The sequence below is a fragment of the Lycorma delicatula genome, chromosome 13 (genome assembly GCF_047948215.1).
Source record: "Lycorma delicatula isolate Av1 chromosome 13, ASM4794821v1, whole genome shotgun sequence".
Classification (NCBI taxonomy): Eukaryota; Metazoa; Arthropoda; class Insecta; order Hemiptera; family Fulgoridae; genus Lycorma; species Lycorma delicatula.
This window is the reverse complement of record NC_134467.1, coordinates 22,748,587-22,774,457: the sequence shown is the minus strand read 5'-3', so window position 1 is coordinate 22,774,457 and position 25,871 is coordinate 22,748,587. Positions and strand designations below refer to the sequence as shown.

General features: G+C 30.4%; 1 long non-coding RNA gene across 3 annotated transcripts in view; it reads left to right on the top strand.

Annotated features, from left to right (window-relative positions):
• The first annotated feature begins 860 nt into the window (after nucleotides 1-860).
• Nucleotides 861-25,871, top strand: part of LOC142333784 (uncharacterized) — a 71,926-nt gene continuing 46,915 nt past the window's right edge. For 2 of the 3 annotated variants that reach the window (XR_012758694.1, XR_012758691.1), the window contains exons 1-2: nucleotides 861-1,236; nucleotides 14,097-14,298. This is a non-coding gene — a long non-coding RNA (uncharacterized LOC142333784). Of the gene's footprint in view, nucleotides 1,237-11,366; nucleotides 11,500-14,096; nucleotides 14,299-25,871 lie in introns of those variants that run through there. The other variant, XR_012758692.1, reaches the window with a different exon arrangement.

The window sequence follows — 25,871 nt, the reverse complement described above, 5'->3', positions numbered from 1 at the left end:
TCGAAAATGGATGTAGGGGTGACCACCCGGGAGGGTATGAACCCAATCATTGAAGAGTTTTCACAAGCCGGGGGCAGGCCTGGCAGCTCTGCCCCATTGGCCCATGCATGATGTTTTGACGGAATAGAAGGGTTGTTTTCCTATTTAGCAAACCCTAAGAGTACCAGTGCAGCTACCAAGGGGAGCTTATTGCCTCGTCTAGAATTCCTCCGAGCAGCTTTCACAGCTCTCGTGAATGGTTTCGAAAATATTGCCTCAAAGCTTAAGGAAGTAACCGTAGTTCAGAAACCGGCCCCGGCGCAGCCGCATAGGTATACTGAGGTGCTTAGAGGCATATTTAATTACTATTTGAAACTTAATATATTTTCAAATACAGTTATAAAGAATACCTGGAATGTAAAATCATTAAACGTTAGTTAAAACCATTCAGGTGGCAATTAACAGGTTAGAAAGTAGCATAGTTAAGTATACCTGATTACATTTTTGAAGTCATAACTTCTTTTTTCAGAAAATCTTTGAAATTTATTTAAGATAGTGCAATTTTAATTGAAAATAATAAGGATTAAAGCAAAGCAAATCTAATTATCAATTAGAAATTCTTATTTTTTTGTAAAAGATTATTAATTAAATTAAAAAAAATTCTATTTAAATAAATATATCGAAAGTAGTTTAAAAGTATAGAATGTAAAAAACTATTAACTCAAAAATTGAAACTAAATGATTCAACATTAATAATATAAAAAGATATCTTTAAAGTACGGTAACTTTGTTTGTAGTAGTGACGTAATGTTAGTGACGTAGTAGTAAAGTAATCTTTACATTAAAAGCGTATATTGCGTAATTGTATTTGGAAGCTGATGTGTGATCAGATTCTGCTTTCGTCCCATACCATTTGGTTCTTGCTGCAATCTGTCAAAGCAACTGCATGTGTCAAAATATGTACTGTTACATTGAAGAAAAATTATATATGTTTATTAATTGCTTCCCCATTATCGGTGTAAAAACCAAAAATAAAACTTATATTTTAACTTATCTAATACGTACAAGTTTTCAAGTTTTTGATAAGTTATTAATCTAGTATCAGTGTTATTAATGATTAACGTTGTCATATTCAATAAATTGCATTATACATACAGAGCCGTAGTTAAAATTAATAAAATTCTCTAGCGTATTCGATGTTTTAAGTAATGTTCTATATGAATCAACAGTTTAGGAAGACTTCTACATATAAACTTTGTAAGTACTTCTGATAATAATATCTTATATTAAGAAAAATAATACACTATTAAATAATGTTATTTGGACGTAGGTTAATGTTAATTACGTGAACGTTAATTTATTAGCAGAATTGTGAAAATTTAAAAACTAAACGTTTTGACATTTACACACTTATAAAGCTTTAAAAATTACCATTTTTAGCTTAGCCAAATATGTTTTTATTCTTGTAATTTAAGTTTAAACTGTATAAAATTTATATATATAGATTACTTTATAAAAATACAAAATAAAAATGCGTACTTTTAAGTACCAATAAAATTGAAGAGGGGGTTGCTGATTCTTTTGAAGACTAATTTTTGTTTTTTTTAAATTAGAAGACTATTTTTTTTTCTATTTAAATGATATAATTGCAAATTATTATTTCTTTTAAATATGAGTATTTTATTGAACTTCTGTTTTTTGTTTTATAAAAGTTATGTTTTTGTTAATAAGAAAATCTTTTACCTGTGTTTCCATTTGGTGATTAAGTAGCTATTTATTTTAGAAAGGTAAATTGCCTTTGTTGTTCAGTATCAAATATTTTACTAACATTTTTTTCACTTTTATAAAACATACATTAAAAAATTAAAAGGAATATAATGCTAAAGTTGCAGAAAATATTATTTAGTTTTATATATCTTGTTAATGTATCAAAGTTAACAGTGATAACCTTTTTTCTTTGAAAACATAAACTTTTGAACAGAATTTGATGAGATTTAAAATTTTGACATATTTTTAATTGTTCCTGTGGTCATGTTCAATGACTGGTCCCCGCCATTGTTTCATCCTGGATTCAATTGATGTTATTATTGGCAATTTTTTTATATTAGCAAACATCTCTTACGAATGTGGTCAAACATTATGTCGGATTTAAATGTGTATTCATTGTGGACATTGTTCTGTTTTTGTGTATATATGTTTATTAAGAGTGTTGTCTTTAGTGTCTGTGTACCTTTTCTTCACTTATCCCATGTTATTGTTTTTACCTTTTTGTACATTAATTCATACCATCCTGTTTTTTCTTAATTTTCTTCATGTGAGTAGTCTCATAAAGCCATTTCTTCTTTGTTTTTTGTGTTGCTCTTCTTAATTCATTATTCAGTTTTTTCCATGGTCTCTTATCTTCATTATATTTCTTGTAAGACGAAGAAAAAGATAATAAGTTGGTAACCTTGGCTTCCTTAACCAAACTGATGATTAGTGTTTTATTGTTTTTTATGGAATTTTTCATATTCACACTGAATTCATTTGCTCTTTGGCCTTTATTTATTTCCTTCAATAAAATAAATAAAAGAAAAGTAAATAAATACTTGTATTAAGAGCCTTTTCACAAACATTTAGATATAAAGTATTTTTACTTAATAGCTTTTTCTGATTTCATGAAGAAATACGGTTAACTTCTTCAGTTACATTGATAAAGCTATGTTTTAAAATCATATTTATTGTATTTGATTCATTTTAGATTATTTATTTTTATCTTTTGAATCAAATCTTATCTTTCAGTACTTTATATCCCAAACAAGCTGTTTATTAGTTAACCAGTTAATTATAGTCTATAAAATTATTATTAGTCTGTAAAATTTCACATATTTATTAGCCTAATTGTGTTTATCATTTTACAGCATTAAATGTATAACTGTGAACCTATTTCAAAAATAAAGTAAACCGATTTATTTTAAGCCAATTAAATGTCAGTCACAATATATAATTAATTATCTAACTTTTTTTAACCATTTTAAATAATGTTATTGAACTTTTCATTTTATTTTTGTTAAGGATGTCTTACATTTTCTTTAATTTTAATTATTTACATCAGCTAGTAAAATTAACTATTTCAGAAGCATATTATTGCAAATTACCATTATACAACCAGTGTTAACAATGCATATTACTTAGTCCTAGAACAACCACGAAAAAAACAAAAATATGACAGCAAACAGTCTTATTATAATATAATATTGATTAATAAACATTATATAGCACTTATGTTGTCAAGAGCAAGAAAAATACAATATTTGCACTAAACCACAGTTAATTAATTATATTCTATTAAACTATATTTAAAATAATTCATCAACATCTTCCTATTAGTATTTTAGGATATGATAAAATAACAATTTTAAAAGTCTTAATTATGAAACATTTGTGCATATATATTACAAACAATAAAATCATCAATATAATTAAAAGTGAATAATGTCTTACTTATTATGCTTCAGTTTCCATTTTTAACAAATGACTGGCCTTTTTAAATATCTCTCCATCAATTTATTTTCAACAAAATTGTAAGATTTTCTTTTACAAAAGTAATAAAACCAAAATGGTGGTAATTATTACTTTAGTTAATAAACTCTGAATTATGTTTATTATTGTTTGAGGTGTACAAAAAGTTGTACTTAAATTATTTGCATTTCCATCTTCTAAATTTGTATTTTGTATATACTTGATATATTTAGCATCTTCATTAATTTGTCTTACTTTTATTTCATGTATAAAAGTTATTCTTTTATTTAGAGTGTTGTGGGAAGTGTCTGAAAAATTTAGACTGATTCAGGACATCAAAATTTAAAAAAAAGTTCATGTGGAAAAACAATCCAAATCACTTAATTTTCCCTCTTTCTACCATTTTTTTTTTCAATAAAAATTTATATCTTAAGAATGATTGTAATAATTTAATAAAATTTGGTGTATGTGTACTCAATAACATCTTCTACTAAATAATTAACTTTGAAAATCCAAAACGGCAGCCTTTTAACTTCTAATCATTAATAGCAATAGTAATCATTAATAGCCCCATAGATATTTGTTTTATTGAATTATGTTGTATTAAATTAAAATTAAGCCTCTTATTATAAACAAAACTGAAATTTATTTGTTCAGATTAATCGCCAAACATTTTCACTTTTATTTGTTTAGATTCACTTAAACAATTTCATCTGTAACAGGTAAAATTGTTTAAGTGGATCGTAAAATTATGTAGTCTTAAGATTTTGCACTTGTTTTACTAAAAATAAAAATAATAATTAATTATTTTAAATTCACAATAGTGAAGGAAGAGAAAATGAGCACAAAATTGTCAGACTGCATAATTTTGCAGGACATTTTCCTAGGATGTTACCTAGGAAATTCAGAGTATTTTCCTAGGTTGTTTTGTTTATTCTAGAGACATTTTTTAGTAAATAGATTTTTTAAATGTACGAATGACAAGTTCCAGCTGAAATAACTGTGGTCTGCAGTTGACACTCATTCATTTTAACTAAATCAGGCGTGAGAAATACTGATAAGCGATATTACTCTTACTTCGCCCATTATTTCTGTTAATAAACATAATCTTTAATAGATAATATCTGAATAGTAAAAAGCTTTTTGAAGTTATAATTCAAGGAAGAATAAGTCGATCCAACTGAAAAAGAAAACCAGATAATTTAAAATAAGTCCATTTTAAAAGAAAAAACAGTTTATATTTAATTATATGAGTATGTAAAGTATGAAGTAATTAGCCGTTTAGCCAGAACCTGGAACCTTGAGGCTCAGGTCAGCCCAGACAAATCCTGGAGCCAACTCAGGGGCTCCTCGGGCTTCCTGGGGCTGGTGAGGCCTACCCTATAGCCACAAAGCTTGCTTTGGTCACCATTCCCATCTACCCAGAGAGCTCCACCCCCTGAACCGTGGAGTGTACGTTATCTTCATGGTTGTGAGAATAATACCGATAAATAATAATTATAGTATTCAGGCTGTATAGAAACCTGAAAAAGAAACTAAATTACAAAAGATAGAATAATAATAACTGTGGTAACTAATGTGGTACAAATACCCAGTTACAATTTTGAAAATTATAAAATTGTGTGGAGAGTTATTATAATAGCATCCCATTGCACCTCCCAAAACAGTGCCCCAGGAGCATTCCATTTGTTACCAGTTGATGGTGAAGATTGGTCTAGCCTCTCACGAGGTGTTTGCGTACCTCATCTCTCTAGCCTCACACACAGTTCCCACAGGAAGCCCATTATTGTTAAACAGAAATTATTTTAATTTATTTAATATTATTTTATTTTATTTAATGTAAATTTAATTCTATTATTTTTATAAAAATATAATTAGATTGATTTGAATCATTCAGTTCAAACCCAGTTTACACAGTGATAGAAACGCAAACACGCGTTTGAGTTTGCAAAAATAAAATATATATATTTTATTTTTGAGATCTTTCGAGATGTTTTTTTTTTTCGAGATGAGTTTTTAGAATATCTAAAAACCTTCTCATGCCAAGAAACATGGCTAAAAATTTGGTTGCGATTGATCAAGTAGTTTTTTTTGTTTATCCCAAACAAACAAAAACCCTCTTTCTCTTATATAATAGTATAGATTTATAGATACCCATTAATTTTGATTTTACATAGTCTGTTACGGTTACAAACTTCTTTTTTTTAAAGTCATTTTAGATCACTTCACACAAGCAATAGTAGAGTTGAAGAACAGGGTGTTTGCAGTCATTCGCATACTATTTCTTATTAACTATCCAAATATAATACTCATAATATAAATATTCATGTTGAAAGGAATTAATCGGTTGAGAATAAATAAACAAAATCTAATTATTTACCAAGAAAAATCCTATTTTGCCATATTTCAACTCATCACAGTTAGAAAACCTTGTGAAATAGTATAACTGTAATTTAGTCTAGGACATTTGTGATCACTATCTTTGGATCACTTCAGGAAATGTCTTTCAGCATTTTCTGATGTATTTTGGCTGTCAGATCGGTAGATATATGAGGTTTGTAAGTAAAGTAATGAGACTGGTTCAGAAAAACTTTTTATTTACAATCCAATTATACATGGACTCTATCACCTTTGAAATAATTCTCTTGGGAAGCCATGCAACACTTCAAATGGTTTTTCCACTCTTCATAACGGTGTGGGAACTCAGAAACCAGAATATCCTTCAGATAGTCGGTTACATTTTTAAAAATGTTTTCTACTGTTCAAAAATGCTGTCCTTTGAGATGCTTTTTAAAGTCGGGGATAGGAAAACGTTGCAGGGAACAAGTTAGGTGAATAAGGTGGTTGAGGAACTACAGGAATGCTTTTTTTTGTCAAAAACTCATTAAGTGTGACAAGGTGCATTCTCATGATGCAGCATCCAGTTGTTTTTGATGGCTGGTTTCATGCAAGCAACTCTTTTCTGCAGTCTTTCAAGAATTTCTTTGTAAACATATTGCTACTGTCTGTCCTGTAGGCAAAAACTCCTTATGGACAATGCCATTACTATTGAAGAAACAAATTAGCATGGTTTTGATTTTTGATCTGCTCATTTTTGCTTTTTTGGGACATGATAAGTTTGAAGTGTGCCACTCCTTGCTATGGCATTTTGTTTCTGGGTCGTACTCAAATATCCAAGATTCATCACCAATAATAACATATTTTTAGAAAATCAGGATCGGTTTCAATTCGCTCTAGAAAATCACGTCACACTTCCACCCTGTTGTTTTTCTGTTCAACAGTGAGGTTTTTTGGGACCGATTTTGCACAAACTTTTTTCATGTCCAATTCGTTTGTCAAAATTTGACGGACTATGATATGCTTCAAATTTAATTGTTCTGCAATCATTCTGACGGCAATTAATCGCCGGTCGTACCATATCATGTCTCTGACTCGCTCTACATTATCGTCGCTTTTTGACGTTAACGATCTTCCAGAGCGTGGATCGTCTGCAACTGATTCTCGGCCATCTGAAAATGCATTAAACCATCTAAAAACTTGGGCTCGTGTCAGAACGTCATCTCCATATGCCCTTTTCAATTTTGGTAATTTTTAGTAGCATTCTAACAGAGTTTAACGTAAAACTTGATCGGAGAACGTTGCTTATAATTAGTATCACTCATTTTTGTAACGCAACAAAAACTCGTTTCACAAAACTTTGTTTACGTCTCACGGGGCAACAATAAACTAAAGGTATTAATACCTAATATAAATCAGCTGTTCATATAATTATGTGTTTACTAGTAACTTGAATTTACTAGAAACTTGTTTACTAGTAACTTTATTTCAGGTCGACCGTCTCTGAGGTGTTTGGTTAATTGAAACCCAACTGAATATACCCAATTTGAATATAGTATTCAAATCCGTTTAAAAGTAACTGCCTTTACTAGGATTTGAACTTTAGAACTCGACTTCAAAATCAGTTGATTTGCGATGACGAGTTCACCACTAGACAACCCCGAGGGGTAGGTGCGCGGTAGGCCTGAGTATTTAAGACTACACGTTTACCGGTTCACTTAGCAATCCTTTGCAATTTTTGTTACACCCCAGTCTTGCCAATGACTTCTTTTTTTTTTTTGAGATGAAGGGCATCGACTGTGTTAGTCATTTCGCCCTATGATAATGGAAATTTGTAGCATGTGAAAAAATGATATGCCTGACTGGGATTCGAACTCAGGACATCCGGATGAAAGGCTGAATCGCTACCACTCCACCACGGATATCAGCATTTTAATTGTTGATGCGACTGTAAATAAAAAAAAAAAACGATAGGTTATTACAAATTATGAGAAACTTTTTTTCTTTCCATATTTTTTGTTATTTGAAAAACTTTTAAAATGTTTTGTTCTGAAAAAATACGCCTTTATTTCTTTATTTTATCAAATTTATTTTTGAATAAAATCATATTAAAGAAAAAATCTTCAAAAAATGGAATTTAAAAAAATTAAATTACAACTATTTTTGACAACTTTTAATCGATTATTAAATTATCATCAACAGATATTGGGGGAAGCTGATACGGGTGGAAAATTTTACATATAAAAGAAAAAAAAAATTATAATAAAATTTAAAAAAATATATTTGTGAAATACTAGAAAAAATAAAACATTTGTTCGTTGATTAAAAACTTTAGACAAAAATATCAATGTTAAGGCTTACTAACATTTGTTTTTAAAAATAAAAATTCTGGAAAGAAAAAACTACTTGGTGTGTAGTTTTGAGTAAATCTTGATATCAGAACATAAATAAATAATTTTCTTTTGTGTTACTCATGTTATGGTGGTGTGGGCGCGTGTTAACCGTACAGTATATTACAAATTATGATGTGTCAGCAGTTTGTACGTGATAAACTAATTTGGGTAGTGTGTATGCCAGTTGTCATCCAGCAATATGTGACCTTCGGCAAGTGTTTGAAAAGATGTTAGTTGAATTTTATATTACTGTTTTTTTTTCTTGCTATCATCCAAGGACAACAAAATCAACGTTGTCGACAGATTCACGGAACTGATCGTCAGACAATACATTTATTATTATTTTTTTTTATTATGGCTGTGTAGTGGTTGGTTACTGATGTTTTTTTTTTTGTTTTCAGTCATTTGACTGGTTTGATGCAGCTCTCCAAGATTCCCTATCTAGTGCTAGTCGTTTCATTTCAGTATACCCCCTACATCCTACATCCCTAACAATTTGTTTTTTTAAATTTTCTAGCCTACCAATCTTTTTTAAACTTCTAACATTCCACGCCCCGACTCGTAGAATGTTATTTTTTAATTTTCTGGTGACCCCTTCCTTAGTAGTCCCCACCCGGAGATCCGAACGGGGGACTAGTTTACCTCCGGAATATTTTAACAAGGAAGGCGCCTCCATCATTGCTATATGAAAATGTAGAGAGCCACATTTTCTTGGAAAAAAAGCAGCTGTAGTTTTCCATTACACAATCTGCCATCGTTTAAAACACACATACACGCGCGCGCACACACACACACAAGATTTTATTAACCTCCCCTTAGAGACTATTGAGTGCGATATTAAACTCGAAAATCGTCTTTTTCCTTTCCTTATTTATACAAAATAAACAAACTACGTATCATTGTATTTAATAAATCATTGTCTACTCAAATATTCCATTTTAACAAATACAATTGTTACATTTTAAAATGCGTACAATAAGATAGATTAATAAATAAATTACACTGTTGATTCTTGTATTAAAAAAACCGTTTGAAAATAAAGATATGTTGCAAAAGGTTCTGGTTTCGAATCCCTAATCCCAGACAGGCTCAATATTTTTACACCCTAAAAATTCATTTCATAAATAAAGAGAAAAAAATAACCGGATATTAATTTGTTGGCAGTTTAGATTAATAAATTGTTTAATATAAAATAGATTATGAATATTTGTTTTAATAATGCGTATTAAGATCACGACAAGTTCCTTCCCGCGCTGTCTGGCCAGCGCCCGTTGTTGAACACAGTTATGTAATATTACTCACTCCAGCCGACTACAAAGGTTCAAGTTTAACAGTCTGACGCGCTTTAATAAATAAATCCCTTACGCGATAGAGAATTGAGTTATCTTATAAAACAATTAAATTAAATGAAGTCAAAATTATAAAATAAGACGCGCAACTTTTCGCTTTACCGTTTGATGGTTTTTATTTATTTATTGATTTTTAAATTTGTTGTCGCCTTAAGAATTATTTTTATGTGCAGATTAAGAATAAAATATAAAAAACCGCTAATTGAAAGAGCGGAACCTATCTTCAGTTTTTTTTAAAATCTGGTTACCCTGTAGATTTGTAAGTTACGTCTAAATTGAGAAACTAACCCGAGACCTCTCCAGCGTATCCAATCGGTTCTTTATTAACATTTTTATTATGAACTTATTTACAGATGATTTACGTCAGTAAATCTGAACCTGTAGGAAGAATAAATCGATTCCGTATCTAATATTTATATGAATATAAGCGATCTGAGACAGAAGCATTACGAAAGTAATTCTGTGCGGCAACTAACATCAACTACAGTGTCTTAACGTTATGAATAATTTTTTTTTTTTTTTTTTTTTTAATTATAAGCATATTACGCTGCTGCAAACCCTCTCCAAGCTGAGAAAAAACCTTAGATCTTCAGACTACGAGTAACGTTCTTTTAACTGGCAATACCCAGATAGGCATTAAACATGTGAGCTTAAGTCCAAGCCAAGAATCGAACCCAAAACCCTCAGTATATCATTCGGTTGTTCTATTACGGAGGTGACAAAATAGATTACAAAAATCCGACATCCGACAAAATTTAACTCCATGTCACTCAAAGAACTTTCAATATAATTTTTGGATTAAATTGTTTCGTTCATCGAGAGCCAGGTATTAGTTAAAAACGACGAAATATATTTTAAAAGATCTAAATAAAATAAAATTAGGCTTTATACGTATAATAAAGTGAACTAATAAATAGATCTACGGGTGTATGTACGCTCTTACACACCCATTCGATTTGGATATTGTAGACGGGCCGAACCGTGAAATTTAGAGATAATACTAATCATTCATTACCTCCTTGCGTACTGTTCGTGGTTTCTATAATTTAAAAGATGCGGTTCTGTTATTTTTCTTTTTGAGAAGATGACTGTTTGTCTTCTCAAAAAGAAGCAAATCTTTTGTTCATCTTCTCAAAAAAAAAAAAACTGCAGTTCCAGATATCGATCGAATCTGGAACTTTTAGTCTAGCAGGTAAGGTAGCCAGCGCTACCTCTTCTATAATAGCATGTAGGTCGTCGTGTTACATCTAAAAAAGAAAAAATTAATAATACAATTTTTTTTTAATTCCTGATTGATATTTTAAAAAATATAGTAACACTTAATAACAAAATTGTACGTGCGCGCGCGTGGGGGTCCGTATTTACATGTAGTATATATATATATATTTTTTTTTTTGAGGGCGAAAAACGGTTAAACGTTATCATCGCCCGGATGTATATATTACGTATATAAACTGATTATACGTATTTAAATAATAAGTAAAAATCTCGTTATAACCCCTTTGTGTACGGTTGGCTGTTGTTGTAATATGTCCATTTATAGTTTTAAGCAAAAATTTATTCTCTTTAATATTTTATCTAATTATAAGTTGGGCAAGACCGATAGTCAATTTTAAAAACAATTTAATATTATACGACATGTAATGGATGGATGTTAAAAAAAATTGATGGTGATGACAGTTTGCGAACCAAATTTTAGATATAATAATTTTTCATTATAATTTTGATGTTAAACTAGCGGATGTCTTTCGATGACGTCGATTCCGTAGTGGGGGGAAGATGAGTCTAACTAAAGAAATTCACCGAGATGCTTTGTTTTGTGGTTAGTTATTGGCGGGAATTATCGGTAGATAGCCGACTGAATACGTAATGCTTCGAGTTACCATTGACGTCATCCAATTTACATCTTTTTACTGAGATATTTCTTATTACTGATTAAGGTGAGTTGTATTTATTTTTTTAATATTATTGGCCAATTATTATTGGCAGTTGTTTTATTCTGTGTATGTGTTATTCAAATTATTTACTAGATTAAAAATGTTAGAACCCAATTTACTCTCGTCTATTTTTACAAAATAAATTTAATAATAATAAATTTGTTTATTTATCTCTTAATAGCGGCTAAATAGTATCGAAAAAATAAACAAGTTATATGTTTGTAAGACTATTTCGTGAGTGATATATTAGATGTATTTCGTGTTAAATATATTATGTTTTAAGTCGGGTAACGAGAATGAAGCTAAGAAAATAATTCGCATCTGTATCGTTATAAAGAATATACCGGAGAATATATTTAAGAATAATATATAATAAATATAAATAAATATATAATAAATAATATATAAGAATAATATATAATAATATATTTAAGAATATATTTACTGGAGTCCTGGGTTCGAGACCTAAATAGCTTACCGTTTATTCACCGATCTCAATTAATGTCGTTAAATATTCATAAATGAATGTCTCGGGAATAACACAAAAATTTGAAATAAAATATTTTTTGATAGGAAATAAAGTAACAAATAATCGTTTTAATAAATTTGTAAAAATATTTTTAGAAATTTATCGGCGTAGTTTTTATTTAACATATATATATTTAATAATATAAGTAAGAAAGGAAAAAAAACATAGGTAGTGAGTTTGTAGAAGGCAACCAATATTTTATAATATGAGTCGACACCCGGTAAGGACTCTGTATAATCGTGTATCATCTTAATAATTATGCGTACATAATATTTAAAGCAGAAATTATTCGTAAACAGTACAACGAGATATATACAACAAATAGTTCATTACAGATTTTTATATTTAACATGTCCCGTGTTTAATTTATATTTTTTAAGCTAAATAAAAAAAAAATCACAAAATTGTTGAAATGTATAGTCGATCATTCTTTTAGAGGAAAACTATTTTTAAGAAAGTTTTAATGACCCTCAGATCGATCGGTTGGTAAATTAACCGACTGATATACCGAAAATCCTGGGTTTGAATTTCGGCATTCCTTATAGGTTACAATTCATCTAATTCATTACGTACAGTAATAAACGACGCGAAATAAATAAATTACAAAAAAACTATGTTTGTTTAGCTGATCAAAGGAGAGCTGAAATTTAAAAACAATTGAAGTAACATAATTTAACGGTGTACTCGCATTTTCGAAATAAAATTCTATACGCGTAATTTTTTATTACTACAAACGACGTTGTAACTTTTCTTCTCGTCGGCAAAAACCTTAACGGTCAATTTTTTTTATTACAAAGTTTTTGTAAAAATGCACTTTGAGTGAGAAAATTGAAAAAATACAAACATGTTTAAGTAGCCCACCGCATACAGCGAGAGAGATTGACGGAGGGGGAGAGTGAGAGAGTGACTGGGAGAGAGAGGTGTCGAGTGAGAGACAGAGCGGGTAGTGTGAGAGAGATTTGGTAGGAGAGGGTGCGAGGGCGATGGAGAGAAATTGAGAGAGGGGTTGGTAGGGGGATCAGTGATGGAGAGGAAGCGAGACAGAGGGTCTCTCTCTCACTCTCTCTTACTTCTCTTCTCTTCTAATACTATTCTTAATACGGAGTGGTATTATATAAACACAGCTCTAACATTGTGACTACAACAGGTGCTGCCATGTTGCCAATTAACCTGACTTTTCCTTCCCCCCTGGCCCTTTGGCAGCCAAGATCGGCATCAGGTAAATCACTGCGTTTGAGTTATTCAACACTTTTACATAGAATACATTATCCAAGCTAACCAGTAAGGAAGATGAATGAAAAAAATAATTTTTAATTTTTTTCGTAAAATTTTTATTATTTATTTTTTTTTAAATTTAATAATAAATCATATTATTATTTTACTATTATTTATATTTATATATTAAAAAAAAAAAAAAAAAAAAAAAATTAAATCGTGTTAAATTCTTTGTTTGACAACAAGGTCAATGAACTTTGATATTTATCGTTTATGTATTAGTGTTAAAAACTTAAAAATCATACTTGATAAATTTTTTGTTTATTTTAATTTTTTTTATGTTGTTATAATACAATTAGTAAAATAATCACTGATTTTATACATCCGACTCTTGGTTAACCGGACTTACATATTTTATTTATCCGTAAAATTTACATAAACTATTGCTTGTTTAAGTACTCGAATTATCAGAGATTTTCTTGTTACAAAATTGTGATTCAAATTAAATATAATCTGAGATTAATGTTTGTTAAAACGTCGATTATTCGGACCTCCATATCTCAAACATTTTTCGACTAATTGCGGGGCCTTTTATCCGGAGGTCCCGGGTTCGAATAAAAGGAAATAACTGAAAACCTTAACATTGCAGTTTAACGTTGGTTACGTTCCTTTGTTAACTTTGTATACATAGGTTTAAGCGAAAATTTGGTTTCAGTTATTATTTTGTAAAATTAAAAGTTTTCAAATCTGTAAAACATTAATGCTATACTGTCGGTTGTTATTATCAGAGGAGAAACAGTACAGTGTAGGTAATACATTTTAGTTGGCGCGCCAATCTTCATAATTTATTTTGCAGATTTGTTCGGACGTTGTTTGAAGCGACAGAGAAATAACGTGCGTGGCAGAGAACGAAAGCTTATGGAATCTAGCGACATTACAGATGGGCCGTGATATGCAGTTCAATTTGGATCCTCGTGTCTGCGGTCATTCTTGTTTAACTATTTCTTATACGTTGTTTATTTTGTTTTGGTGTTTAATGACCTTCATTATTAATCGAGGTAAGTTTCTTTATATTAATATTATTTTAATATAGCTTAAAATAAGTGTTATTATTTTTGTTTTCTTATCACGTACTGCATTTTCTATTTATAACACCGGCTACATAGTATCCCCCAAAAATAAACAAAAGTTACACGCTTGTTTATAAATTTTAGGTTAATCGGCTGATAAATAATTAACCAAATAAAATAGAAAAAAGAATTATTGCACAATCTAACCGTACCGTACTCGTGGGTTAAGCAAAGTACGGTTAATGTGTAAAAACAATTATTTTAAATCTTTAGTCGTCAGTAATCAGTGTCACACTTTCTATATCCAAGCCGAGAATCGATCCTCGGATCTTCGATATTAAAGACAAGTACTGCTTTGCCATTGATGCGGTGATAGATTCATTTCTAGTTTTACCGATTTCAATTACCTAGTAATATTTGCAGTTTACTACTATTGGGGCAAATGTCAAGCCTCTTTTTGCCCTTTTCCATGACTTTTTTCATTCATAAAAACTATAATTTTTTAATTTATAAAGAAAAAATCATTAACAAAAGTTTAAAGAAAAGTTTATACTGGATTTACTCGTAAAAATAATACGCATTTTTCATGCAATTAAAATGTTTAATTTGTAACTCGCTAGTTCGATTTTTTTTTACAAAACTGTTGATCATTTTATGGAAAAAAATGATTACGATAACTTTTGTTATTAATTTTGTAAAAGTGCTTTTAAGAAACAATAAATTATATCGGTAGAAAACTATCTGATATAGACTTAATTATACTATACATTCCACACAAACTGGAGTCTGTGTGTAATACATAGTTTCCTGAAGAAAGAATCCATTAATTTCTCGCATTCTTTCTTGCGATTGTGATAAATATAAACCGTCTCTGGTATAGGAGGTACCAATAAGAATTGCTTTCTCGGATAGTAATGATGCTCGGTATATACAGCCTTCGTTGAGGTGAAAGAAGTGAAGGTGTCATTTGTACGACTGAACATCATTTCCGTTTCAGTAGGTTAGTACGTTGTTACGCGACAACATATGTTAGCTAAGTAAAGTATCTAACGGGAAACTGTTACTTCCTAATTCTTTTTAAAGAATTTGCTAGCCGTAACTCGATTACAAACTGTTTTCGGACATATGTTTGTACGAACCCTTCTTCTTAATTTCAAGCTCTAAAATCGGTTCCCAAATTATTTCTCGTTCCTCCTAAATCATCTTGTGTGTGTTACATATATATTTAATTACACAAATTAAAATATAAAGTAAAAATACGCAAATATAAAATGTATAGTTTACATTTTATAAAATTACCTTTTTAAAAACATCATTTATGATAAAATAATTTCTTCACTAAAAGTCTTAATGAAGTTTGTAAATTCGATGCGACGATCAACTTGAACGTTTAAAAAATTTAGACGGGATTACTCTCCTGTTACAGTGAGAAATATAATTTTTGTATTTACGAAATAATTTCATAGAATCGATACACATACATAAAAAAATATGTCAGAGATTCGAATTAAATTTGATTAGGCTATATTTATTCCTTATAATATTTAACAGAACTACGATTTTGCATAAATATCGTGGAGGTTGGAAATTGAAAGCGCCCTGGAGAAGTTAGATCCGATAAGAAATTATTATCCACTATAGTGCATCTTCGGTAAGAAATTAAATGATCTTTATACCCTTCAAAATTTACGCGCTCACACGCACCCACAGAGAGAATGTTAGAGAATTTTCGCGCTGTCTGGGACAGAGTGAGGTTTAAGAGACGGGGTGATGATAGTGATTGTGATGTTTTATTACTTTCCAAGAGCGACTCTTATTTTGATAATCGTATTCTTTAAATAAGTATATAATTTCGTACCAAATTCTTACGGTATTTTGTATTTCACTTTTATTCGTTTCTGAAATATTAAATTTCGTATTTTAAAATGCTTGAAATTTATCGGACACCAGAATTGCAGGTAATACAGGTAGACAGAAAGTTCTATGTTCAAATTTCGGTCAGAATTGGCTTTTTTATACGCTTTATTAAAATTTGAAATAAAAGTAAGTGACGAACTGAATGTGGGTCTATTGCCCATACAAATAAATAAATATAAAAATGTATTAGGTATTAATAAAGATTACGAGGTCGAATTGTAAATAAAACTGGAAAAATTTTATCTGTTATTATGTAATATTTTTTTTGTAAATTACTTTACAAAACTGATAAATTTAATCGTAATATTTTTAAAAAAATTATTAAAATTAAGGGAGATTAATTATTATTTTAAATAAAATGTAATAATAGAGATATAAAATGATCGACAAATCTTGATTTAATTTAATTTATATCGAACGTCTATATAAGAAATATATTAGGGATTTTAACTTTGTTATTCGACCGCAATACACACACACGTACGCACATTTACGGTTGATTTGAATTGTTGTACCATCGCGTGACCAGTACTGTCCGAGGGTAGCCAATCAGAGTGAAGTTAGCCACCTGCATTGTTTCACCCCCCCCTCTCACCGCTACCGTCTACGCATTAGTCAGACTGACAGTTGGTTTTACTAGTTGCCTCATCCCAAAAAAAATTAAACAAAAAATAATTACCTCTGACAGCGTATGAACGATACAATTTTATAAATTATTGTTTTATTTTATCATTGCCTATCGAGCAATTGTTTTTCTATTAAAGCATTTATTATTATAACAAATTTACTTATTACATTTATTTTATTTTATTTATATTTACAATTACATTTTTATTTTATTTTTTTTTATTAAACTCTCTCTTTTATCATAATGTGAATTTTTTAAATCTAGCACAAATTATGTATTACAGTAAATAAATCTGTACCTTCAAAACTTTTTTTTTTGTTTAGCCTCCGGTAAAAACAAAAAAATATCAACTCTTATTATTAAAAATAAAACGGAACAAAATTTAACAGAAAACAAATGAATTTATGAAAATTAAAAACAACTTTTTAGTGTAATAAATTTAGATCGCAAACAACAAATTGATTTGTAGAATTTAATAATCTTCGTGAGAGTAGTACACTTCGCAGCACTCGTGTTTCATCTGAACGCCGACCGTTACAAGCTGATGAACAGAAAAAAATTCTTCAAGTAGTACAGTTTAGTTCCAAAACGAGCACGCGAAGAATTTGTACGCTACTCGACATTCTACAAAGTACAGTACGGAGGACATTACACGCTCAAGGACTGAATCCTTGTCACGGCCAGAAAATACAACACCTCAAGCTTGGTGACCGTGCCGGAAGAGTTTTTTCAGCGGGTTAACATAATTACTTTTAAATCTCGTTCGTACTATCTTCGGACGAGCTACTTGTATCCGTAACGGCGTAAACAACACGTGAAATTCACATCGGTGGTGTGAAGAAAACCACACGCTCCAGTCGGATCAAATTTCCAGCCGTAATTTTCGGTGAACGTTTAATGGGAACGATCGACAACAAATTAGGCCCTTTCTTACTAGAACGTGTTACGGGGAGAAATTTTTAAATTTTTGCTTGAAAATTTGTCATCGTAGAAACAAATCGAAATATATTATCGAATTGATGGAGTACCGACCCGTTTCCCGAATAAAGTAAGACGGTTTTTAGATGAAAAATTTACCGGTATATGGACTGGATGTAGAGGGCTGGTAAATTGTCCGAGTAGATCGCTGAACCTTAAACCCCTTAGATTATTGTTTACGGGCACGGATGAAATGAGAGGTGTAGAAGCAAAGAGTAGATGCACGTGACGAACGAACTGATCGCTTGCATTCTGTCCTCATCAAGGAACGTCAAGGAAACGAGTTGAAAAGTAGTGCATCGATGTCAACGGTGGAATTTTCCAACATTTATTTTAAATTTAAAAAATAAAAATAAACCACAGTGAGTATTTTTTTTTTTAAAGTAAATTAAAACTATTATTTTCATTTTTCAAAGGTTAAACATATTTTACTAAATAAAAAAAGAAAACGGTTGATTTTACTTTTACAAATCCTTAAAGTTTTTTTTTCCATAGAGTATATTACAACGATTCTCAGAATTAAACTCTACAAGTTTGTTTAACAAAGTTATTCTTCTTCAAACCTAAAAAACGTGTTTTTCGTTACTGAACGTTTCTGTTCTACGCTGGATATCGTGAAAATAAAGGATGATAGTTCTGGGGTTTTTTTCTATTTTTCAGGTCAAAAAACAAGAAACCATCAGTTTTACCCCTTATATAACGCCTTAAAAATTTCAGTATGACTTACTTCACCGGGGAACTGAAATCCGAGCGAAATCTATGCTAGCCGTAAATTTACAAAGAAGTGTTTTCGGACATATGTTTGTACGTGAACTTTTTCCTTTATTTCAAAATCTAGAATCGGTTCCGAAATTATTTCCTTTTCCTCCTAAATCACCCTGTATTTACGATAAATAAAATAGAACTGATAGTTACCGTTTATTTAATGTTCCATTTCTGACAAACCTCAAATCAGGTGACTTTATTATTAATATAAAAGTACACGTTAAAACAATCGCACGCGCGCGCATAGAAATTTGATATCAAATATCGCTAAATATTTAAAATTAAATAAATAAAACGAATGAAGATTGTAACAACGGAAAAAGAACTGCTCCCCCTGTTACATTGAAAGTCGTCGGTTGAATTGCGCCTAGTTATGGTAAACGTATTACAAAACAATCAAAACGTAATTAATAGCTGAACCGACTTAAAAGCGAAAAATAAAATTAATTACTCGATTTCTGTAGCCGACCGGTAGCGTCTCGGCCGTTCATTCAGAGTACCGGGTTCTAATCTCGGCCAGACACTGTATTCTTCATACGCTAACAATTTCCATTTTAAGTTCCCACCTTAGAAGTGTATTTGTAAGCTTCTGCGGTGAATTAATTCATCGATCGAAAAAAAAATAAATGAACGATAAACATTGTATAGATAGATGATAACAGCGACTGATTCAGTCATCGTTCACGGCTATCAGGAAGTTGTTAATGTTTGACGTAGCAGAACTGCGGTTCAAATTCAGTTTTCTGTAGAGAGATATTCAACATTCATAGTGAATCGATATAGATGATATCATATGATAAAAAATGTCACTCCCTTACCGTGAAACAAACCGAGTATTAATAAAATAAAAGCTACACACTACCGCACTACACTATCTGATTGTTCTGTCGCCTAAAGTTATTCACCTACTTTCAATCGAGATGTGAAAGTAAAAGATACCCCTACAAACTTTTCTTTTGGGGTTTAATTTAATAAAAAAATTATTTTTTTATTCCGATTAGTGTAGAATAATATATTATAGAAGAGTATATAATACTCGGGAACGCGTAAATACGATATTTCATTAATAAAAGAAGGAACTGTCCCGGCATTTGTGTGGATGGATCAAGGGAAACCATGGTAAAACCTTAATCAGATCGGCTTGACAAATTTCACTATAGATTACAAAATAAAATTAGATGCGAAGTCCATAAATATAAAAACAGATCAAATAATATAGAGATAAATAAATTAAGCGACTAAATATAAAATAATTCACAATTCAAAAGGCGTTAATGAAAATTATTTGTATTTGTTTACACAGTGAACAGGATACGGGAAATTGAGGTTTTTTTTTATAATTTAAAAATTATCGACACAGTAATATTGTTTATGTAGAATGAAATAATTTAATTGTTTTTTAAATAAACAACCGATTTTAATTTTTTTTCAAACTGTTCAGTAACGGAAGCATAATATAATGCGGGCGATGTACACATCGTTTGTCTTTTAACCCGTGATTTCTCAGAAACGACTAAAAATACAGTTCTCAAACCAATTTCTTTCGATTTTTCACTTCAGATTTCATAAAGAAAAGAAAACATCGCATTTACTCTTTTATTTAGATCTACAATCTGGCTGAATTTTACCAAACTGGCAAGAATTAAGGTAAAACTTTTGTCAGACAAGACTCGCTAACGAAGAAAATGTAATTTTTAAAAGTATTTGAATGTAAGCGTATCTAAACTTTTAATTGAAGAAACATATTTTCTTCTTCAGGGGTTCATGATTTTTTTTGTTGTAATTTCAAGTATTCCTCATTACAGCTTTTTTTTTGTAATATATATATTTTTTTTAATTATAAATAATCTAAAACAGTATAATTTGATAAAGGGGAGATCGACTAGGAAACAAAATGTTTTACTAAGAAATTTGATTTTTTCCTCGATATACTTTCAATACTGCATAATTTTTATAGTAAAAACGTCATTTGACAAAGGGGTTCAAATCTGACTCAAATTTTATTACTCGATATTTAAAAATATTTCGCGATTGTACTCGCGAATATCAATGGCGTATTTGAAATAAAAATCAGTCAAGAGGAAATCTGGGGAAGTTATGCAACCGTTTACTAGTTTTGTTTTTATTTTAAAAAAAAATTATAAAAATATATAAATAAAATATAATTTTTTATAGGAATAGAATAAAATAAGTGGACTGTGAATTTCTTATTCTGTAGTCTTCAATTAGCCATTATTTCTAATTCTCATTAGACGGCTTACATACACAACTTAATTAAAAATATTTATCGTTTTATTTAAATATAATATTTATTCGTTTACTTAATTCAATGATTCTAACTAAAGCGCGCGCGCATACCGTATTTAATTCGCATACCGTCATGTGTGACGGGACTAGCGACAACAGTCGGCATTAACTAATGTAATTTCACAAGTTACACAGAACAAATTTCGCTTACACCGTCGGCAGATTGTTGCAGCTGTGAGGCTTAACGCACCGCACCGGCCAGTCCGAATTATTTTTTTACACTTTAAATATTATTCATTTATTTAATTTTACCGCTCACCTGTGACGTCACAATATACTCGTATAACAGTAGTTTAGAGCATTTTTTGGGGTGGAGGGGCGATTTCGCAAATATTTTTATTTTTAAGAAAAATACGACTTTAATTAGGTGAAATCTCGAGATATTGAAGGTGCCCTTGCTCTACAGTCTTCGCCCTTCAGCTTTTAAGTTGAAAATTTAACGCATCAATGCCCCATATATAGAAATAATCCTACCATCTTTGGTCAAAATAGGTCCGGTTGATCTGGTCGAAGATTTAGAGGCCAACACCGAACTCGTACATACGAACATTAACAGTCGGAAAATTTGGGTTCCGTAGATGCGAAAAGTCAAGATACGGCGAAAATCGCATATGCCCAAATTGGACAGATTACGATACTTTTTCCTTCTAGAGCTACAGCTCTATTATAGCGTTATTTAGACGGGAAAGTAAAAGAACCGCTCAAGATTTTCCTGGATAGATCAAGGGAAATCATGATAAATACATAACCGTGATAAATTCATGACAATGAGTGTCACAAAATATTTAATTAAATTTAAAAAAAAAATTAAAATCAGTTAAAAATTGTATTAATACTAAAAAAAAAAACACAACCTCAGGCGATTTAATACAATTTATTAACACAGCATCGAATTGTATTTACTATATATAACCTATCAGCCAAAATGTTCCGTTGAATCGCTTAAAACTTTACTTTAATATTTACTGTAGAGATATCCTTCGTAAGTTAGATCCACGTGTGGATGTCTGTTGCGTATGGAAAAATTATGCAAACCATAGAGTGTTTCTATAAGAACTGTTTGATTTCAAGTACGATTTAAACGGCATTATTTATAACTTACTTACTGTACATTAGTGTCTACTCTTAACGGGTAGATTCTGCAGTTTTTCTTGGTGTACTTCGATATATGTACCATTCGTTGTTCAGCAAATATCCAGACGGTAATCCGGCTCTTCTCACGTACTCGTCAGGATGTCGAGTGTAATGATGTATGCTACCGTCGCATTGCAACAACCCTCTTCTGTAGATGGTTGATGTCGCGGATTTTCTCCGAATAATGATTTTTACATGCCCTCCCAAAAATAAATCTAATGGGGGTTTAGGTTCCTTGGTGGCCGTGTGATCAGCCCTCCTCTTCCATTCCGCTTGTTTTGAAACCGATGTATAATGCAGCACGGACACGGTTGCTGTAATACGGCGGAGCGCCATCTAGAAAATTAATCCTTTTTACTTCCTTGTATGAAGTAAAGGAAGTAAAAAGTATTTGAGCTAAATTTCAACTTTTAGTGGTTAATGGGTTCACATAAATTCGGTATTAAAGCAGGTAATGAAAAAAAATTACAAAATGTAAAATTATAAATAAATATTCATTTTTATTATTTTAGCTGAGAATAAAGATATCAAAGATTAAATTCCACGGAAAACTAAACGAACTGTTCCGGCATTTGCCCTATTGTATCAAGGGAAACCATGGCAAAACCTTGATAAGAACAGCCTAACAATATTTATGTCTGTGATACATTTCACATTACAGGCTTATAACATAGTAAAAACAACTTATACATTACGATAATATTACAATTTTAATTATAATAAATCTTTATGATTTATAAATTTCTTCCACATCTGATGATATCCATCCTTTTTCCCTGCAAAAAGAAATAAAAATTATATAATAATAACAACAATCTACAATCTCTTATCGATAAAATATATCGAAAGGTTTTCACCTGTTACACCCGTCTTCAGAAGAATATAAAAAGAATGGAATGAAAAAACACATTATGTGTCACGGTGGTTCATTACAAGCACAAGTATATTACTTCAATTCTAACGATCGATTATGAATACATTTTTGATACAATATTAAAAAAGGCTTATATAATATAAGGAAAATTACAATGAATGCAATCGATATATGGATTAACAGAATAAAAGTTCTTTGAACAATAAACTCAAACATAGAAATTTACAATTACGTAATCTATTCTGATCGGTTCCTGCGTACTGATATTTGTCATATATATGTATTTCCAGGGTTTGCAACAAAAAAAAAAATCAGTTATTTTCCAGTTATAAATAAATCAAAAAAATTATTGTGCTTTAATGAGAAAATATCGTTTACTATGATTAATTTACAAAATGTACGAACAGAATTGTCCCTTTCATACAAGTGACGTAAACAAACAAATAGTTTTCAACTCTAGATGAGGGAGATTAAAATTTAATGAATCAATTTTTATTTTTTAACTAATTTTTCTTGTGCTACCTCGTTAGGCTACCTAATGATGTCATATAGACCTGCAGTCCAGTCTTTGGAACTGTTGCTAATTGCATCTTAGTTAGCAGTCATTTTACTGTTAAAGTTAAATATTTAAAACTTATATTCAGGTATAAAATAGATAATAGCGTAGATAGAGCTATTAGTCCCTAGTCAAATGTACGTAGACTACTCTATTTAAAATACCAAATTTGGCCTTATAATTGTTAAAATAAAATAAAGTTAAAAGAAGTCAGGTACTCCCCTTTTATGAATAGACTAATTTAGTGTAACAACTCTTCTTTTAGCTGCGCGATTACCATTGCGGTCGATGTCTATACACAGTTATGGTCACAAGCAAGAATTTAGCCATCGAAAGGATCTACCTTCACAAAAAATAGACTTTGTTGGCTGTAATTGAATGAATCGACAGATTCCCGTGCTTTCAATCCAGCAGTATGGCTTACGCCATAAAGGCTCACCGTTAATGACAGATCATTTTTCCTCTTGGCTTTGAAGTTTCAAGATGTTACTTTAGCATCCAAGAAAGTTTATTTAAATGAGTTAATTAAATCTTGTATTCTGATCAGTTAATAATAATATATTTTATACGTTATATACATCGTATATCTGTTCCGCTAGATTCCAAAAAGAGTGTTATAGTTATGATACCAAAGAAAGCAGGAGCAGATAAATGTGAGGAATACAGAAAAATTAGCTTAACTAGTCACAAATCAAAAATCTTAAATAGAATTCTTGCATAAGAATTGAAAGGAGAGTGGAAGAAGTGTTAGGAGAAGACCAGTTTGGTTTCAGGAAAAGTATAGGGACAAGGGAAGCAATTTTAGGGCTCAGATTAACAGTAGAAGGAAGATTAAAGAAAAACAAACCTGCATACGTGGCATTTATAGTCTTGGAAAAGGCATTTGATAACGTAGACTGGAATAAAATGTTCTGCATTTTAAAAAATTTAGGTTTCAATTACAGAGATAGAAGAACAATTGCTAACATTTATAGGAACCAAACAGCAACAGTAATAATTGAAGAAATTAAGAAAGAAACCGTAATAAAAAAGGGAGTTCGACAAGGATGTTCCCTATTCTGTTACTTTTTAATCTTTACATAGAACTAGCAGTTAATGATGTTAAAGAACAATTTAGATCCGGAGTAACAGTACAAGGTGAAAAGATAAAGATGCTACGATTTTTTGATGATATGCTAATTATGGCCGAGAGTAAAAAAAATTTAGAAGAAACAATGAACGATTTGGAAGACGTTTTACGCAAGAACTAACACATGAACATAACAAGAGCAAAACAAAAGTAATTAAATGTAGTAGAAATAATGTAGATGGACCACTGAATATAAAAATAGGAAGAGTAAGATTATGGACGTAGCAGAATTTTGTTATCTGGAAAGTAGAATTACTAAAGATGGACGAAGCGGGAGTGATATAAAATGCCGAATAGCACAGGCGAAACGAGCCTACATTCAGAAACATAATTTGTTTACATCAAAAATTAATTTAAATCAAAGATTTTTGAAAGTATATGTTTGGAGTATAGCTTTATATGGAAGCGAAACTTGAACAATCGGAGTACCTGAAAAGAAAGGTTTTTACTAGATTTTGAAATGTTGTGCTGTAGGAGAATGTTAAAAATCAGATGGGTGGATAAGTGACAAATGAAAAGGTGTTGCAACAAATTGATGAAGAAAGAAGCATTTGGAAAAATTTAATTAAAAGAAGAGACTATATTAATTAAGAGAATATAAGACTATATTAAGAGAATATATATATATATAATTTTCTATGACCACATAATAACATTTTGGTCAGCCATTATCAAAGTCTCTTTGATGGGACTGCGTTTGAGCCTTGCGTTCCTGCCAGTACTTTTTAATAAGTTCTGTTCTTTGTGCCCTTTCTAGTGTTAAAAATGTTCATGTTGTATGTTTTTCTGGCGAGTGTGAAGAAGGCGTCTTTGTTTTTGATTTTCTTGTTTAATTTTATCTTATGTGGTGTCTTCTGGTGTAAGACAGTTTCCTTAAGATCCTCTCTTATTTCTCCAATCCACCTGCATCCTTTTATGGTGTTTTTCTAGTAGAGATTGTACTATACTAGCCGTCTCAGAAGACTTGAATCTTCTGATTCAAGAAGATTACTACAGTTAAATGGAGTAATAAATTGTAAAGTAATGATGCATAAAAAAATTAGCAAAATTTTACATAACTTTTCATTTGTTAAAAATAAATATTTTGTTAATAGTCTATTAATTATGATTCTGGCCATTTAAAAATATTCTGTTGCTGCTTGTTGTAAGGTATTTCCATGCAATTTATTCAACTTCCACAATAAAAATATATAAATGACATGAGTATTTATCGTTTTCCATAATTTATTTTAGTGTTCTATTATAATGTTAGTTTATAATAATATACTGTATG